The following is a 14286-nucleotide window of genomic DNA, read 5'->3' as shown; positions in this document are numbered from 1 at the left end:
GTGGGCTTGCATCAGGGATCGGCTCTAAGCCCGTACCTCTTCCTGCTTATTATGGACGCCTTGTCGTCGGACATACAGGAGGAGGTACCCTGGTGTATGCTTTTCGCCGATGACATTGTGCTTGTCGGTGAAGACGGACACGAGGTACAGAGCAGACTCGAGACATGGCAGCAAAGGCTGGAGAATGTTGGCTTGAAGATCAGCAGATCTAAAACAGAACATATGTTCTGTGATTTCGGCGGTCTCTCTAGTTTTGCTGCCATAGAACTCGATGGCACTTTATTGCCGGTCTGCTCCGACTTCAAGTACCTTGGCTCGCTCGTACAGTGCGATGGCGATATCGATCGCGACGTGAAAAACCGGATTAGCACAGGGTGGATGAAATGGCGACAGGTTACGGGAACTATTTGCGACGCCCGGATGCCTCTTCGATTGAAGGGTAAAATTTATAAATCCATCATCAGACCTGTCGTCATGTATGGATCAGAGTGCTGGGCCCTAAAGGTGATGGATGAAAAGAGATTGCATGTAACAGAGATGAGAATGTTAAGATGGATGTGTGGCGTGACAAGGATGGATAAGATAAAAAATGAGTATATAAGAGGAAGCCTGAAAGTTGCACCGATAGTAGAAAAAGTAAGAGCTAATCGTCTGGCATGGTATGGGCATGTGATGCGAAGGGATGAAAGTCATGTGACGAGAAAGGCATTGCGAATGAGTGTGGAAGGAAGTAACGGGAGAGGAAAACCGAGGAAAAGGTGGATGGATTGCGTGAGAGATGATATGAAGCGAAAGCAAGTGAATGATGAAATGACGGATGATAGGGAGGTATGGAAGCGGAAGACATGCTGCGCCGACCCCAAATGAATGGGATAAGGGCAGGCGAATGAATGAATTGTAAGTACATTGTGAGCAAGCACATTATTAGCTCTATTCTGCTGTGCAATTTGGAACGCAATATTTTCTTATTAACATAACATGTAAATGACATCATTTAGTTAATAATGCAACGTTCTAAAGGTGCATCCACATCACGAAACAATTGTGGTAGCAGAAACGTTCAAAACGCTAAAACAATAAGATAAAAAGATCAACCTTATGTTAACATGTCGCAGAGTTCTGTTGAACAAAAATTAATCACTTCGTTTGGACCTGAGCAATTGAGCATTAGGTATGGGAGCATTTTCAGAATTTGGGTCCCCCCAATTAGCGTATTAACAAAAATTAACTCCCTGTCAGTTTTGTGACGACAAATTAAGCATAAAATCTGTCTAAAAATTTACTTTTTTCACATTATAAATGTAGATTATCGATTAAAGTTTATGTAATTAACACAAAAACAATATTTTTGACTTAATTTTGATTTCAAACTGACAGTGAGTTAATGTTTGTAAAGAAATTACGCTAATTGGGTGGTCCCAAAATTCTAAAAATGCCCATAGTTGTTGATAAATCCCGACCAGGGCGGTCGGGGCAGGCATGGGTTTCATCAGCTTAGGGAGTCCCACATATGCGTAATGCATTTCCCCTCTTTAAAAAAAGGCGACGGCGACAGGCGATAAGAATATATAAATCTTTACTCAAGGTGCTCGGCTCTTAATGTATGCCCCATCAAAGCAACTAATGTAAATTAAAACATGTATTTATTGAAACGTCGAGAAAACTTTTAAATTAAGGGCAAAAGCTAGAAACGGAACGAACAATTCCATCTCCGTAGTTACAAAAAGCATAATTTTCTTTAAACAATGAGCTAAGTATACTGACTACACGGATCGCAGCGCTGAAAGAATCCATGAGCAGTAGGAGTGCATGCAAATTTAATTTCTTAAGAACTAGCTCTCAACTTTTCTTTAATCTCGGTATTAATATTGGATGTAAGGCCCGTGCTCTGCGATGTTAAAAATTAAAGTTGGCGTATTGTTGCCCGTGGAAAAGTGCAGATTGTCTTTATTGAATAGTGCAAAGTGTTCATTAGGTACTGAACATTGTATGGACAAAGGAGAATGCCTTCATTGAAAGCCTTATAATTTTGTATATTCGTATGTCATAGTCATTGTGTCCGGGTCCGTAACATATATTAATTTAGTATTTTATGAAATTAGAAATATGTATGTATTCTGACGCTATTTAGTTTAAAATTTGACTGCCCGATCTTCTCCCATTCTCTCAAGGTGACTTAGCCAACGGAGACGATGTGCTTTAGTTTCACCTATTATATTTGGCTCGGCTACTAATTTTTTAATTCCGGCATTTTTGCGGATCCTCCAACTATCATCTCTGTGGGAGTACTTGGGGAGACCGGATGGACGCCGTCCTACTGGCTACCCAAAATATCGTTGGACAGATAGAGTGGAGGTTGACCTCCGTGAGCTCGGCGTCGGCGAAATCTGGCGCGATACTCAAGACCGAGCAAAATGGCGTGCTCTTGTGTTGGAGGCCAAAACTCATTTTGGGTTATCGCGCCAGCCAAGTAAGTTTAAAATTTAATTACCAATAGCCCGATATGAATTAGCGAGTAACCACAGTATAATTATGTACATATATACTAGTGTTCGTTGATATAAACCCTCTAAAGTACTTTAAAACGGTCTAATCTCACAAGAAACTCTAGAGTGTCGCCAAGTTTACAAGTGCCGGCGGCTCGATTTTTATCGACACTTTTATCGACTTGCTAAAAGCCGAGTCGACAAGATGGAAAAGTAACTGTCAAACTTGAGCACTGGAATAGATACATTTTACAGGCTAAGTGGGTCTTAGCCGCCTGATCTATTTTTAAACGCTCTAACTTATCCTGTTATTTACAAGAAAATAACCGTTGCAAAATAGTAAGCAGTCAATTTTATTTTGTTTCACGTCTCAGGAATTTCTCGTCTACAAATTAAATGATTCTTGTGAATTTTTATTATGATCCTAGTTTTCGAATTTTACAATATAAGTATTTAATGTTTACTCGTGCAATACAAGAAATGATTCAAATCATCATTTTATTATTAAAGATATAAAGAATTTGAATGAATATAATGAATTAAACTCGAACACTTTTTTAAATCGTTTTCTAATAACGTAACACATAATTATCCCAATTCAGAACCTCCGTCTTTTTATATCAAGGTATTTTTCTTTATGTGCTGTTCATGAATAACTTTTGGGTAAATATGTTTCCTTCAAATGCTACTACAATATCGTTTATCGCTTCACACATAAGATGAGATGGAGCTTATTTAAACGTCAAATGTTATTTGAATTTACGCCGCAAGTCTAGCCGTTCTGCGTTACAAGGGCAGAAATATATGATAAGTTTCTTATACTATTTTGTTATACCGCTTTATGTATGTGTTTTAGTACTTTTTCTACGTTATCTTTAATGTAATAAAATGTCAAGAATATTAGAAGTCATTAGAGTTTTATTCTTACTTTGCGTATAAATAACGTACCTACATATCTAACAGTTTATATTTATTTAAATATTATCATTTCGACGTTATTTTTTTTCACCTTCTCTTCAAACTTAACCAATAGTGTCGAACTGATTTTCTTTTTTGAGTTCTTGGCAAAAATGGTCATATACTTAGCCCATTCCACACAAGCCTTCTTGAGCTTACCGTGGGCCTCAATCAATCTGTGTAACACTAAGAATGTCCTATAATATTTTTTATTTTTTTTATTTATGCCTCCCCAGCCCATCCGTGTGCTCACTGGCATTGAAATGATTGGTCTTGAGGTGCCTAAATAATACTATGACATACTGTGTGTGTCATGTGAACTATGTGGTTGTTGATCACTCACGTGCACTAGAAATTCCAGTCATCAGATATTAGTACCTACTTACCTACTTAATGATTTTTAGAAAGTAGAAATAAAGACAAAAACCATTCATCAACCCCAATGATTGCTATAATTTGAAAACAGAAATGTAAATATATTATTATTCGTACACTTTCTTTAATATCTACCAAATAATAAAGCAATGAATGCGCAAAAAAGCCACAAACGCTGGCTAATATGCATATCGTTTCAATCCCGCGTATTTGCATAGCGCTCGCCGATAATTGGAACTCAAATAAGTGGATCCATGGCCGTCTTCGTAGGCACGTTTCAATTGAAAAGTAATCCCATGCCAAACATTTGTACGTCTCAATAGGGCCCTGTCTACCCCTACAGCTTATCTAACCGCGCGCTTATGGTAGCTTCAACTAAGCACAATTTTCATTGCTGCTCCGTAAGCGTTGAAAGCTAGTGCCGCTCTATTAAAGACGTAATGGAGTGGGTGGTTCAGTGAATTGTTGAAATAGAAACGGTTACTGTCACAGGGGTATTTCCTAGTGGTTATGAATGGGAACAGAGCCGGTCCGATAATCATTATACGCCCGTGTAAATATTGGCACAGCGCTGCCGGGAGCGTTGAATTAAAATTAAAATGGATTTATCACAATCAACCATTGTTATATAAATGTCTTTCGTGTTTGTTTGAATTACATATTACGAGTATCAGATATTTAGGATGCAGAAGTATAAATGTAACTTGTTTTCTTTGAATAACGATGACATGTTTTATAGCATCAGAAATTAGATATCATGAGGTCTCTCAACAGTATAAATTTTGTGATCATACCTACTAGGTAAATTCATAAAGATTATCTTAGTATTTATGACACAGTGTTAGTATTACCCTAGGGTTCCATTACTCAGAATTTCTCAAAAGGAGGCCTCTTTAATTGGCTTAGACATTTGGAACTAATATTTTGGCAATAAAAAATAAAAGGCATCCAATTATGTTTATGTTTGTACTGAGAAAGGTTATTTCGTATTGACTGCGCAGTACTCTTCTCTTTACGAAATAATACGAGTAGATACATGTATCTAACGAAATTCTTAATCCAATTTCATTCACGAAACAAATTCAATGCACAATAGTTATTTGTTATACAAGAGTGCAAAGTTGTATTTTAACGCCGAGTGTGGAATTGAAAAACGAGCAAGCGAAAGGATTCATTAGTTGAACCACGAGCGAAGCGAGTGGTTCGAGAATAGAATCCTGAGCTTGCGAGTTTTTCAACACACGAGAAGTAAAATACATTTGCACTCGTGTGTAACACAAAATTTTTCCCCTCACTATAGCGAGGAAAGTGCAACGCAAAAAACGCCTTTATCACTGCTTCCAGTAGTTTCACAGGTGGTAAAACATCTTCATCACTAGATTAACCCACTTTTATCAATTTTAAAGCAGAAAATTTGCCTCTATTCAAGGTCAAATTACTTAATCCACTAGTGGATAAAATGCGTTTTTACCCGCTGGTATTAAAGGACAAAACACATGTTTCCGAGCTAGTGAGGGGAAAAACATAATAACGATAACTTAGAAAGATGACATTTAAAATAAACAGTCATTAAATATTCAATCTCTTCCGATAACTAATAAAGCAATTGAAAGTTAACTCGATAAGATTTCCCCAGGCTGTGAAACTAGGAAATTGGATGTTGCGTCAGTATTTGAGGGTTATTGAGTGGAGGGTAATGGCTAGAGACGGCGGAGTCACCGGCGATGGCGAGCGGCCTTAAATGTAAAGCGTGTGGCACAAGGTATAACCTAACCACAAAATTAAAATTTTGAAAAAACCCCCGACCGCGCGCGACATAGTGGACCGATTTTCATGAAACATGGCTAAGAACACTCCCGACTAACTCAGCTTTCAGACAAAAATCTAAATCTAAATCGGTTCATCCGTTCGGGAGCTACGATGCCACAGACAGACACACACACAGACAGACAGACAAACAGACAGACAGACAGACAGACAGACAGATAGACAGACAGACAGACGGACAGACAGATACGTCAAACTTTAACACCCCTTCGTTTTTGGGTCGGGGGTTAAAAATAAAACAACAAAAATTATAAAAAAAAAAAAAACATTATACACATATAAGTATCCGCTGTTGAATAACGAGTGGTCCTAGCCGAAGTGACCATCGTTGACGCAGCGTGGTCTGACTCTGTCAAGCCGCTACAGAAGAGCTATAGGAAGAGCTAATACGCTGGCGAAGTGTAAGCGTTTGTGATCTTGACTAAATACCTACTCAGGTTGTTTTTTTAAGAAGCCAAGTAGAATAATTTGTTTTCAGAACCGTGAAGGGCTGCAGGAAATTCTTTTGCCTGTTTTAAATTGGGTTGGCTATCCTAAAAGCTTAGGGCGCCACAACTAGCGTCTCGCGAGCGTAGCGTCGGGCCAACTGTATGGAAAAAGATGCACGAGAGCGAGACGCGGCTTCAGGCTTTGCCATACATTTGGCCCGACGCTATATACGCTCGCGAGACGCCATATGTGGTGGGGGGAGGCTTAGAGTCTGCGCGGAAACAGAAGTTAATAGATAGAAAACAAACAATATATATTGTACGAATCTTCTATTTTCGAACATTCTCTATAAAGATTTTTCTTCGGAGCAGTAGAAGCTGTGAAAATAAAAAAAAGGTACCTTAACTCCTTCTTACACAAACCTTATTGGACTCTATTACCAGGATCAGCGTGAATGTTCAAATCGATGTTTGATTTTTGACATTCGTAGTATCGATGCAGTCTGCTGTATACTAGTTGTCGCGACACCTATAATGATGATGCAGTCCGAAACCTTATGGTACCATTTCTTCTCTCTTTTTTCTATAGAAAGAACCCCTATATTTACTAAAATTGTGGTTTGCTTTCTTTATGGCGTCTCCGGCGACGTTGATAAACTTGATAAACTCTCCAAACTTATAACTTGGACTTAAGAAGAAATAAAAACGGTATAAACAGTTGCGTCAATGAGAACTGACGGCGGATCGTCCTGAAGAGGGTCCGTTATTGATAACTGCGCAGCATGCAGCTTAGTCATATACTAATCAATATTAAGTGACTTGTGACCGTGCAAGTAATCATTTTTCATAAAAACAAAACAACAATCTGACATGTGTTTGAAAAATGGTGACCGAGTTCTATTGATACGGATCTGGTTGCATTTTACGAAGTGAATGAGCATAGGCCTCTTGCAGGCAAAAACAGGGCAGTTGATAGACTCTATGAATCTAAAAGCCGCTCCAAAGCCAGATTCAGATTTAAAAAAATATAGTGTTCTCACATTTTGACCTACATAAAAGGTTCCCGCGTTGATTACTTGAGAAACAGTTCTTCAAAAAAGGAGTGTACAAGTTTCTAATGGGTCAGCAGCGCGCATGTGACACTCCTTGAGTTGCAGGCGTCCATAGGTTACGGTGACCGCTTTCCATCAGGCGGACCGTGTACCTGTTTGCCACCGACGTGGTATAAAAAAAACCGTGAAAAATTAACAAATTACACGCAAATCGCGACAACCCCCAAGGTCATATCAAAACCGCACTGCATCCTTATAATAAATTGTCAAAACTGTATCCAACTCCCGGTATCCCATCAAGACAGCGCTATGCTAAATGCGATGTTCCAAGCAGCATTTGGACCAACATTCTACACAAACACCATGTTATTACCGTATCAACATTATTGCAATATAACATTACCCAGAACTTGCACTACCCGTGGGGCAACAAAGTTGTAATATTATGTCATTGAGACTAAGAACACACTGCTCTCTCAAGAGAGCAATACTGCCAATGTAAATGCGGCCGTTCAATAAAACACCCTTGGGCATGCGGGATGCCAAGTTGACCATAGAGCAACAAGCTTCTAGCAAAGTGGAAGGATAACTGCTCGTATCCGATTGGTCGTATCGGTAGGTAGTTTATTCTTTTGTACATTAAGAGTACTAAATTTGAAATATAAACAAATAAAAATCAATTGACTATAGATGTTGCATAAAGAAGCATTTAAGAATTAGTTTTTTTACTATTCCTCGCGAAATAAGATACGCATACGGAGGAAACAGCTGATATTGGCACAGATATTACCTATTGTTTAAAAGCGCGCGCAGTTGGAAACATCCATCATCATCCTCCTTGCGTTATCCCGGCATTAGCCACGGCTCATGGAGCCTGGGGTCCGCTTTGACAACTAATCCTAAGATTTGGCGTAGGCACTAGTTTTTACGAAAGCGACTGCCATCTGACCTTCCAACTCGAAGGGTAAACTAGACCTTATTGGAATTAGTCCGGTTTCCTCACGATGTTTTCCTTCACCGAAAAGCGACTGGCAAATATCAAATGACATTTCGCACATAAATTCCGAAAAACTCATTGGTGCGAGCCGGGGTTCGAACCCGTGACCTCCGGAACGAAAGTCGAACGTACTTACCGCAAGGCTATCAGTGCTTTTTAGTAGGAAACATCCATATCCATACAATATTTCAAATGGGAAAGTGTGTGTGTCTGTTTGTTTGTCCGTCTTTCACGGCAAAACGGAGCGACGATATGACGTTGAAGGGACGGAGAGTTACATAGGCTTACTTTTTGTCTCTTAACGCGAGCGAAGCTGCGGGCAAAACAATCTAGTGCAGACACCTGTAAATTAGTTTCAAGCTATTAATTCCCATGAAATGTACTCTTGGGTCAATAGTAGGACAAACAGCAAGCAGTTACGTCAGTTAGCGCGCCGTTCGGGCAATCAGCGCGCCCCAGAGGGCCTATTGCTTGGCGTTACAAATGATGGACAGTTGAACGTGAAACTTGGGGCTTGGAATAGTAGGCGACTGAAGTGATATTGCTATCTATTTCATATCGATGGAGACCCAGTGAGTTAGAAAGGGAGTGAGCCAAATTTGTCGAGGGTGTTTAAATTGTTTCGTTGCTTTTTGGTATTTTAGTTTGAAAATGGTTTGCTAAATTTTCAAAATATTTTTTTATGACGAGTGAGACGCGCGATAACAGTACTATCTATGAAATTACCAAAAATTCATGTTTTTTGTCACGGAATCCCCATTAAAATATTTATTTGATTCCATTTTTAGTAGGTACCTAAATAGGTATAAAAGGTACCTATATGTTGTCAACATCTGTGAACATTTCTAATGTCTGAATATCATGGTTCATGAGATAGACGGGCAGACAGACGGGCAGCATAGTCTTTGTAATAGGGTCCCGTTTTGCCCTTTGGAATCCCCATTTAAATATTTATTGGATTTTTAGCAGGTAGGGTACCTACCTATATGTTGTCAACATCTGTGAAAATCTCTAATGTCTGACTATCACGGTTTATGAGGTAGACGGGCAAACAGAAGAACATTACAGACGGCCAGCGTTAGTCTTTGAAATAGGGTCCCGTTTTACGCTTTGGTTACGGAACTCTAAAATGTTGACCTTTCTTTTCCCTATTCTACGTACCCACTCTCTCATTTTACAAATTTAATTGGCAAATGTAGAACAAACCACTTCAGTATCCCGTCAAACCCCTACCGATCCCTTGCGGCCCGTGTGCCCAAACAGCCCGAGCCAAAAACGTCACAAGTGTATGTAGGGCTCTTAGAGGCGTAAGACCGGTAATCGCTTGTCAGGAATGTCCACTTAACGGTGCGACGAGAGCTTGGGTAAACGGCACTTTATTTGTCAAAGACCATGAAGATAAACACAAATGACAATGGAATGGTCTGTAATACAAGTCTTTACCTTTAGTAGAAAAATGCCTTTGAACTTAAGTACGCAAAAAATTGCGATATTAAATAGGTACAGTCAACCAATAGGAACCTCTACAACCATGTCAAAATGACGAGCAGTAAGAGATTTCTTACGATTTGATTTATAACGTCACTATGACATAGTTCTACAGTGGCCTAGGGTTCCATTGGTTGACTGTACCTACTAAAAAATATAAGCAAGGTAGTTGTTTAAGTATTATTGTACTGTAAGTTATATACTTACCTACATAGTATCTTTTTACTTTTTAATAAGTACTAAGTAGTTACTATTATAATAGATAGTGAATATTTAAAGGAGGTTTTCGTGATACATAAACACTGAAATTTGACTTAAATTACAGTTTATATTTGCTTATTAAATATCAATGACAATATTTTACTCTTACATATATAATTATTATATGAATTTATAGTGTGATCTTCAAGTAGAAAAATGATTCTTATATAATATTGTAACAATATTTTTCAAACCTCGTAGGTATATTTTTATTTAGCTGATATTATACTCAAGTAACTATTGGTTTCGTACAGGCAGAGCCATCTATCGGCAGGATTGTATTGATAACCCAGTTTGCTGTTAGCTAGAATGACAAAAGATGGCGTGTCGATCGTCGTTAATTTATTTCCTTCCAAAATCCCTTTTGAATTTTCATTTATTAAAAATAAAACTCAATTTATTATTGTATTGTTAGTTTTCGTTCCTTTTTGGAAATATTTTATTACCCTCTTTAAGACAGAAGTTAAAGTTGTTGTCTATAGGCGAATGCATCTCGTCACGTATCTGTGGGCCGAGCTGTCAGCCGACACTTTGCATATTGGGAAGGATGTAGACGGGTGGTTTTCAAATTCTTCAGGGCCAATGCGCCACATTCTAATTTTTAAATCGCGAATTAATCGCATAATCGTAAGTATTTTCTTCCATATTCGAATGCAGTTTGTTGTGTTACGTTCAGTGCTAATTCTTGTGTCCATTATTTTCAGATGATTTTATTTTTATAAAATTACTGAGGACCCCTTCCATTGACATGATTGCACGGAACCACAAGCCGGCTTCTTTTCTGGAATGGGTACGTTTCACCTTCGTTCGAGTAATATTTTAACCCTCGCTAAGGGTTGGTGGAAGCCTCAGGGTCATTGTTTTTTTTTAAACCTATTTCAGGTCCTCAGATTTGGAGGTTAACGTTCGAAGACAGAGCAGAGCTGATGCTTCCCGAGCCTGGACCGGTGGACAGGAGGCTGTGACGATCGGTATGGAAGAGCTCCCATTCCGTGGCTGCAGCGGCCACCTCTCCTCAACTCGGTTAGACGTCCCCAAGGTCAGAGCGTTCCTCGTTTTTTTTAAAGGCGCCCAACATAAATAAATTTTTTTAATTAATTAATAATTTACCTTTTACCCGGTCTTCCAGTACCAGAACTACTGACTCACCCCTATGCTCTAAATTTTAGGTATTTGTTTTTTTTTTAAGTAAATAGACTGAGCTAGCGATATAATTTATAATAAGGGTAGTTTCATTGCCTACCAGTTAGGCGTTACTAAGTAGTGTATTATTACGTTCGAAATTGTTTTCAGAAAGAAAGTTAATTAAAAAGTTATTTTCTATATAAATACTTAGTTTACTTTATTTACCCTTAGGTAATCCCCAAAATTGTAACAGTGGCAGCCCTACGTGTGGCTTTAGAGTGTTCAGACTGGAAGACCGTTGGTTGCGTAGGTACCTATTTATAAATTTTCTTAAACATAGTATTGGTGATTATTTACATACCTACCTAAGATTGTTGGCAAAATCAATTCCTTACTAAAAATAAAGGAAAGGTTTCCGTATTACTTTCTTTGTGTGTTAAATGTATAGTACCATATAAATAGATAATTATTACCTCTTGTTAGTTGGTGGGTACCAAATCTGGTTATTTTTATTCATTGCCAACAGTACTATATCTACCTACAAAACCATTTTGTCTCTTTATATTAGTGAAAAGTAAGAAAAATTTGCTTGTATTTAATTCTGAATAGTACCAAACGCTTGGTACCTACTGCATTTTGTAATTCGTAAATCAGGATTTTTTTTTACATTTTGATGTGAAAGGTGTGACTAGCAAATTAACTTTATTTTATATTGTATTTAACTAGACTACATATTTTTCTAGAAGGTGGTTAATTTTAATTGTTCATAGTTCTTACCTAATGATAATAGTTGAAGTAATTTAAAGTACCTACAGCCAGTCGTAATAATTGGTGTCTTGTTTTTCTAAATTACCTATTTTATTCTTCCTACCTTAACGATATTGAAGTTGGTGTTGTAAATTTAGTACAAATATTTATGTAGGTATTTTAATTGAGTTTTACTACATAAAGTTAAACATGTAAAGAGCATACAGGGTGATTAGAAAAAAAAAATTAATAATAATAATTTAACCTAACTTTTATATTTAAATAATTGGGTGATTGTTTGGACCTTTTATTATTTAAATTAGTCCAGCGTGCACATTTAATATTTTTCGTGGGTTTCCTTTGTGGTTGAAAATACTTTAGAATAAATATTTTGTTGTGAAAGTGTTCGTGATCTAAGTTGTTTACGAGGCGTTATCTTTATTACCTACTTTCCGGTGGGTTAGATTTAACAAGAGTTTTTCCATATTGTTGTTACGTTTAAGGAGTAGGTATTCATTTATTAGCAGTTATCGGTGATAGGTAGTTTTTTTTGTTTTGATGTATAGTAGGCGTTTTTTTTATGTGTTGGAAGTGGGAGTTAAGTACATTGTGTCCGGATGGTACTAATACGTCCGTACACAAGTATTACCTTTTCGATGTTTGGTGGTGAGTGGACGATTTAAAAGTTCTCTTCACGTAGTTTTCTGGGTGCTGGCGTTTTAAACCAGCATTTCAGCTTCACTGGCTGGTCGGATTCTTGCGGATTTAAACGGAGAATTCTTAATAGCAGTGTTGTACCCTTGTTGATGCTTTGCGATATGACTTAAATCATATGCGTGAACGTTGGCGTTCTTTTGTGTTGTCGGACCGACAGACTTGCGTCGCCTGAGACGCGGTCTGTACAGTCAACCCTTGTACTTATGTCTAATGTTGTGTCGAAACGTTCCGTCTTGTGTCGTACATAGACGCAGCCGGTATATACGCTTCGTTGTTCTGGTGTTATTGTCTGTTCTTTGTATTCTTAGCTGTCACCGATATTTGTTAGGGAAATTTCATTTAGCTATAAGCCGTCTTCCGTTATATCGCTTGGACGTACAGCCCGCTGTCTGGTATAGCTCGCTGTGCCGCCAAGAAATATAGACGATGCGACGTAATGTAGTAATTTGCCTAAAAAAAAAAAAGGGGCTATTCTTATCTGGTTTAGTGCGTGGGTTCGATTTGGATGGTTTTTTTGTTATCGATTATAGATTTCGAGTTGTAGCTGTTATATTACCCATATTTCCTGTAGTTTGGAGCTGGGGACCAGCTCAAAATTTTGCCTGCGTCAAAATTTTCTCTGGGGAGGAGTACTGTAACAATATTTTTTCAAACCTCGTAGGTATATTTTTATTTAGCTGATATTATACTCAAGTAACTATTGGTTTCGTACAGGCAGAGCCATCTATCGGCAGGATTGTATTGATAACCCAGTTTGCTGTTAGCTAGAATGACAAAAGATGGCGTGTCGATCGTCGTTAATTTATTTCCTTCCAAAATCCCTTTTGAATTTTCATTTATTAAAAATAAAACTCAATTTATTATTGTATTGTTAGTTTTCGTTCCTTTTTGGAAATATTTTATTACCCTCTTTAAGACAGAAGTTAAAGTTGTTGTCTATAGGCGAATGCATCTCGTCACGTATCTGTGGGCCGAGCTGTCAGCCGACACTTTGCATATTGGGAAGGATGTAGACGGGTGGTTTTCAAATTCTTCAGGGCCAATGCGCCACATTCTAATTTTTAAATCGCGAATTAATCGCATAATCGTAAGTATTTTCTTCCATATTCGAATGCAGTTTGTTGTGTTACGTTCAGTGCTAATTCTTGTGTCCATTATTTTCAGATGATTTTATTTTTATAAAATTACTGAGGACCCCTTCCATTGACATGATTGCACGGAACCACAAGCCGGCTTCTTTTCTGGAATGGGTACGTTTCACCTTCGTTCGAGTAATATTTTAACCCTCGCTAAGGGTTGGTGGAAGCCTCAGGGTCATTGTTTTTTTTTAAACCTATTTCAGGTCCTCAGATTTGGAGGTTAACGTTCGAAGACAGAGCAGAGCTGATGCTTCCCGAGCCTGGACCGGTGGACAGGAGGCTGTGACGATCGGTATGGAAGAGCTCCCATTCCGTGGCTGCAGCGGCCACCTCTCCTCAACTCGGTTAGACGTCCCCAAGGTCAGAGCGTTCCTCGTTTTTTTTAAAGGCGCCCAACATAAATAAATTTTTTTAATTAATTAATAATTTACCTTTTACCCGGTCTTCCAGTACCAGAACTACTGACTCACCCCTATGCTCTAAATTTTAGGTATTTGTTTTTTTTTTAAGTAAATAGACTGAGCTAGCGATATAATTTATAATAAGGGTAGTTTCATTGCCTACCAGTTAGGCGTTACTAAGTAGTGTATTATTACGTTCGAAATTGTTTTCAGAAAGAAAGTTAATTAAAAAGTTATTTTCTATATAAATACTTAGTTTACTTTATTTACCCTTAGGTAATCCCCA

At 38.0% G+C, this 14286-nt stretch overlaps 2 long non-coding RNA genes across 4 annotated transcripts; both read left to right on the top strand.

Annotated features, from left to right (window-relative positions):
* The first annotated feature begins 10061 nt into the window (after positions 1-10061).
* Positions 10062-10927, top strand: LOC125226649. Of its 2 annotated transcripts, XR_007177099.1 has the most exons (3): positions 10412-10498; positions 10576-10661; positions 10754-10927. It is a non-coding gene; the product is annotated as an uncharacterized LOC125226649 (long non-coding RNA). The 2 variants fall into 2 exon arrangements; XR_007177098.1 differs by having other exon boundaries at positions 10062-10661.
* A 2165-nt stretch (positions 10928-13092) lies between these two features.
* Positions 13093-13976, top strand: LOC125226650. Of its 2 annotated transcripts, XR_007177101.1 has the most exons (3): positions 13461-13547; positions 13625-13710; positions 13803-13976. It is a non-coding gene; the product is annotated as an uncharacterized LOC125226650 (long non-coding RNA). The 2 variants fall into 2 exon arrangements; XR_007177100.1 differs by having other exon boundaries at positions 13093-13710.
* The last annotated feature ends 310 nt before the right edge of the window (positions 13977-14286 follow it).

Source organism: Leguminivora glycinivorella, chromosome 5 (genome assembly GCF_023078275.1).
Source record: "Leguminivora glycinivorella isolate SPB_JAAS2020 chromosome 5, LegGlyc_1.1, whole genome shotgun sequence".
Taxonomy (NCBI): Eukaryota; Metazoa; Arthropoda; class Insecta; order Lepidoptera; family Tortricidae; genus Leguminivora; species Leguminivora glycinivorella.
The sequence above is the reverse complement of the archived record's forward strand: the minus strand, read 5'-3'. Positions and strand labels throughout refer to the sequence as shown.